Source organism: Monodelphis domestica, chromosome 2, assembly GCF_027887165.1.
Source record: "Monodelphis domestica isolate mMonDom1 chromosome 2, mMonDom1.pri, whole genome shotgun sequence".
NCBI classification, from domain to species: domain Eukaryota; kingdom Metazoa; phylum Chordata; class Mammalia; order Didelphimorphia; family Didelphidae; genus Monodelphis; species Monodelphis domestica.
Window position 1 is genome coordinate 136,794,277 of NC_077228.1, and position 6,183 is coordinate 136,800,459.

The window sequence follows — 6,183 nt, forward strand, 5'->3', positions numbered from 1 at the left end:
TGCATTGACGCTAATGGAGAAGTCCATTACCTTCGATTGTACCACAATGTATCAGCCTCTGTGTACAGTGTTTTCCTGGTTCTGCTCCTTTTGCTCTGCATCACTTCCTGGAGGTTGTTCCAGTCTCCATGGAATTCTCCACTTTATTATTCCTTTTAGCACAATAGTATTCCATCACCATCATATACCACAATTTGTTCAGCCATTCCCCAATTGAAGGGCATCCCCTCATTTTCCAATTTTTGGCCACCACAAAGAGCACAGCTATGAATATTCTTGTACAAGTCTTTTTCTTCATTATCTCTTTGGGGTACAAACCCAGCAGTGCTATGTCTGCTATGGCAGTCTTTTATCGCCCTTTGGGCATAGTTCCAAATTGCCCTCCAGAATGGTTGGATCAATTCACAACTCCACCAGCAATGAATTAGTGTCCCAACTTTGCCGAATCCCCTCCAGCGTTCATTACTTTCCATAGCTATCATGTTAGCCAATCTGCTAGGTGTGAGGTGATACCTCAGAGTTGTTTTGATTTGCATCTCTCTGATTATAAGAGATGTAGAGCACTTTTTCATGTGCTTATTAATAGTTTTGATTTCTTTGGCTGAGAACTGCCTGTTCATGTCCCTTGCCCATTTATCAATTGGAGAATGGCTTGATTTTTTGTACAATTGATTTAGCTCTTTGTAAATTTGAGTAATTAAACCTTTGTCAGAGGTTTTTATGAAGATTGCTTCCCAATTTGTTGCTTTCCTTCTGATTTTAGTTACATTGGTTTTGTTTGTACAAAACCTTTTAATTTGATGTATTCCAAATTATTTATTTTGCATTTTGTGATTCTTTCTAAGTCTTGATTGGTTTTAAAATCTTTCCCTTCCCAAAGGTCTGACATGTATGCTATTCTGTGTTCGCCTAATTTTCTTATAGTTTCCTTCTTTATGTTCAAGTCATTCACCCATTTTGAATTTATCTTGGTGTAGGGTGTGAGGTGTTGATCTAAACCTAATCTTTCCCACACTGTCCTTCAATTTTCCCAGCAGTTTTTATGAAATAGTTTATGTTTGTCCCAAAAGCTGGGTTCTCTGGGTTTGTCGTATACTGTCCTGCTGAGGTCACTTACCCCGAGTCTATTCCACTGATCCTCCTTTCTGTCTCTTAGCCAGTATCAAATTGTTTTGATGATTGCTGCTTTATAATATAGTCTGAGATCTGGGACTGCAAGGCCCTCTTCCTTTGTATTTTTTTTTTCATTGTTTCCCTGGATATCCTTGATCCTTTGTTCTTCCAAATGAACTTTGTTATGGTTTTTTCTAAATCAGTAAAAAATTTTTTTGGAAGTTTAATGGGTATGGCACTAAATAGATAAATGAGTTTGGGTAGGATGGTCATTTTTATTATATGGGCTCTTCCTACCCATGAGCAGTTAATGTTCTTCCAATCGTTCAAGTCTAGTTTTAGTTGTGTGGAGAGTGTTTTGTAGTTGTGTTCATATAGTTCCTGTGTTTGTTTCGGGAGATAGATTCCTAAGTATTTTATTTTGTCTAAGGTGATTTTGAATGGGATTTCTCTTTCTAGTTCTTGCTGCTGAGCTGTGTTGGAGATATATAGAAAAGCTGATGATTTATGTGGGTTTATTTTGTATCCTGCAACTTTGCTAAAGTTGTTGATTATTTCAATTAGCTTTTTGGTTGAATCTCTAGGATTCTTTAAGTAGACCATCATGTCATCCGCAAAGAGTGATAACATGGTCTCCTCATTGCCAATTTTAATGCCTTCAATTTCTTTTTCTTCTCTAATTGCTACTGCTAGTGTTTCTAGTACAATGTCAAATAATAGAGGTGATAATGGGCATCCTTATTTCACTCCTGATCTTATTGGGAATGCATCTAGTTTATCCCCATTGCAGATGATATTAGTTGATGGTTTTAGATATATACTGTTTATTATTTTTAGGAACGACCCTTCTACTCCTATGCTTTCTAGTGTTTTTAATAGGAATGGGTGTTGTATTTTATCAAAGGCTTTTTCTGTGTCTATTGAGATAATCATGTGGTTCTTATTGGTTTGCTTGTTGATGTGGTCAATTATGTGGATGGTTTTCCTAATATTGAATCAGCCCTGCATCCCTGGTATAAATCCTACTTGATCATGGTGGATGATCCTTCTGATCACTTGCTGGAGTCTTTTTGCTAGTATCCTATTTAAGATTTTTGCATCTATATTCATTAGGGAGATTGGTCTATAGTTTTCTTTCTCTGTTTTTGGCCTGCCTGGTTTTAGAATCAGTACCATGTTTGTATCATAAAAGGATTTTGGTAGAACTCCCTCTTTGCTTATTATGTCAAATAGTTTGTATAGTATTAGGGTTAGCTGTTCTTTGAATGTTTGATAGAATTCACTGGTGAATCCATCAGGCCCTGGGGATTTTTTCTTAGGAAGTTCTTTGATGGCCTGTTGGATTTCTTTTTCTGATTTGTATTATTTAAGAAATCTATTTCTTCTTCTGTTAGTCTAGGCAATTTATATTTTTGTAACTATTCATCCATATCACCTAGGTTGGTATATTTATTGCCATATAGTTGGGCAAAGTAGTTTTTAATGATTGCCTTAATTTCCTCTTCATTGGAGGTGAGGTCCCCCTTTTCATCCTTGATGCTGTTAATTTGCCTTTCTTCTTTCCTATTTTAAATTAGATTGACCAGAACTTTGTCTATTTTGCCTATTTTTTCAAAGTACCAGCTTCTAGTCATGTTTATTAGTGCAATAGTTCTATCACTTTCTATTTTATTAATTTCTCCCTTAATTTTTAGGATCTCTAGTTTGGTTTTCTTCTGGGGAGGGGTTAATTTGTTCATTCTCAAGTTTTTTGATTTGCATTTCCAAATCATTGATCTCTGCCCTCTGAAGAATATTTTCTAATTGTATCTATATAAAATCTTGCTTGTTTCTTGGTAGATTGACCCCCTGATATTATATACATTTTGTAGTTATTTTAAAGTGGTTCTCCTCTCTATTTCTTCCTGGATTTTTATTTCTATTTCTATAGAGAGATATTATAATTTTTGTGTTTGTTTTGTGCCCTACTTTACTGAAGCTATTGTCTCAATTAGTTGATATATCCATTCTCTAGGATTGTTTAAGTCAACTAGCAGCAACAACAGCAGTAAATGGTATGGTTTTGTGTTCTTCACTTATATAATACCTTTACTTTCTTTCTCTTATTCCTGTCAGAAGGATTTCTTGAGCTTTGTTAAATAACAGTAAAAATAGAGGACATCTTTGCTTTAAACCTGCATTTGTTGAGGAAACTTCTAAAGTTTTCCTTTACAACTTAAACATATTGATTCTTTTTAAACCTTGTTTATCTGCTGTATGTATTTTTAATGGGTGTTGTCTCCAGATAAAGATAAGCTAAGTTTTATTGTAATCTAAGGGTTACCATAGAGGAGTGAGGATAGAAGGGGGAAATATGAATGAAAATAGCAAAAACAAACCCATGATGGGCTACTAGGGGATGGAGTGTGGGGCCTGAAATCAAGAAGACTCATCTTCCAGAGCTCAAAATCAGACTCAATAGGATTACTAACTACATGACCTTGGGCAAGTCACTTAACCCTGTTTGCTTCAGTTCCTCATCCATTTAATGAGTTAGAGAATGAAATGGCAAACCACTACAATATCATTGCCAAGAAAACCCTAAATGGGATCATGAAGAGTAGAACACAACTGAAAAACAACTAAGCAATAAAAACCCATGATACTAATGACCTATGTTGTTATTTTTTAAAATTTTTTTTGGGTGTGCCATGGACCTCCTTTGATAGTCAGACTTTATCAAAAGGCTGTTAATCCTTTCATAGAGTAATGTTTATAAATTTGTTTTTTAATTTATTTTTTCCTGAATTACATGTAAAAAACTTAACATTTTAAAAATAAGTTTTGTGTTCCAAATTCTCTCCCTCCTTCTCCCTCTCCCTCCTGCCTCCCCTCTCATCTCTCCCCATTTCCTGAAATGGCAAGGCAATCTGATATAGATTTCACATGTGCAATTGTGGAAAACATCTTTTCCATATTAGTCATTTTGTGGAAGAGATCTACTACAAAACAAATTTAAAAAAAGGCAGAAAGTGAAATATCGCATGTTTCACTCTGCATTCAGTCCATCAGTTCTTTCTCAGAGGCAGATGGCATTTTTCATCATGAATCTCTGGGATTGGCTTGGATCATTGTAATGCTGAGAATAACCAGGTTACTTATAGTCATTCATCAAAAAATATTGCTGTCACTGTATAAAATGTTCTTCTGGTTCTGCTCACTTCCCTCTGTATCAGTTCATATAAGTCTTTTCCAGATTTTCCAAAATCATCCTGCTTGTCATTTCTTATAGCACAAGAAAAAAAAATCTCTTTGGGATACAGATTTAGTAATGGTTTTGATGGATTAAAGATTACAAAGAAAATCAGTTATATTGATATACAGTTAGAAACTTTTTTAAGTTCATAGAGTCCAGGTTAAAAACTCCTTCCCTAAATGGAGTCAAATTTATAAAAATGAGTCAGTCTCCAATGATAAATGATCAAAGGATATGAACAAGTAGTTTTCAGAAGAAGAAATCAAAGCTATTTTAGTCATATGTTAGAAATAAGGAATCTGGGCCATCATTCTAAGTTGAAGATCTAAACTTTAATTTGTGGGTGAAATAAAGTTGGAGGTCTGTGATAGACTTTGGCTAGCCAATTAACATAAATAATTAACAAAACCAAATGTACTGAATATATTACTAGAGTTTGGGAAATATTTGCTAAGAGTTAATAAATTCCAATAAAAGGTTTAAGACAGGCATCCCCCATTTGCTCTTGTACTTCTGGTGATTTAACACCAATTAAGACTTCTTGTTTAGACATCAGAAGAATTTACAAAGATCAGGGCCTCTGTTAAATATCTGTTTCTAGAATGTATGGCTCATGGTATGTCACAGGCACTGTTCATCATTGCAGTTTGAAAATAACAACAGATAATATGGGAATTAATCTGATCAGGATGCAATTTTCAGGCATCTCTAATTGATACTATAAACAATAGACTGACATAATTGGACTTATTATGCTGAATCTGAGAGGAAACTTAAAGATAAGCTAAGGGCACCAAGATGGGTCATTAACCCTAAGGAACCTATAGTAAATATAAACCTGTCACAAAAGGAACTATTTGTAAAACATTCTTAATTTCTATGACTGACTCAAATGATTTTGTGTCAGCTTTAAGAGGAATCGGGATTAAGTTAAGCTGAACACAACATTCCAGTTATTATCAGAATCTTTTAATCTTATTGGTAGTGTAATAGATAATAATTCTGAGGGTGTATATTGATTGATATACTAAATAACTAATGGATCAAGGTTTGCCTACCCTCCTCCCTATTCCTCCCTCTTCCTCCCTCTTCAGAAGCCTTTCAACTTTCCCTTTTCCCCTTTCTTCACTCACTCAGTGTGAACTATGATACTTTAGAGAAAATACTCTTTTCTTTAACTCAAGTAAGGGTTTATTGGGAAAGACAGGAAAGGGTGGAGGATAAGGTAAGAGGGGCAGGATTTTCCTATTCTCTAAGATGAGGGTTAGGAGGATATTGAAGAAATAGCAATCCAGTCACTCTTGTGAAACAGAATCAGTCATAGAGATATGAGGACAACTGTCTTTCTTCTTCTTCCTCTGCCAATCAGCCAGACCAGTCCCAGAGATACAAATAGCTTCTTCTCCATCTCTGTCAGAAGTCAAAAGCCCCTCAGCCCAGTTCAGCCATTGGCTTCACTCCAACTGTCTCACATTCCAAATGGAATCTTCATTTTGACTGACAGATGATGTCCTCAGCTTTCTGTCTTGCATGCATGCCTTGCAAATTCTCTTATAACTTTTCTCTTTTCCATAGTAGCTATAATATTCTGATATCACACACTACATCTGTCTTTTCCACTATTGTGGTTTATATTATTATAATTTAAATCTTAGATAATTATTTTGCTTACTGGGTCTAATTCTTTCTAAAATCATAATTGTAGTTACCTCCTAAAGAATTATGTGTGATTTCTTGTTTTGTAATCACTGATATAATAATAACAAAGGCAATTTCCTTTTCACATATGAAATATGCTCTAAATTACTAATAACAGAGAAATGAAAATTAAAACA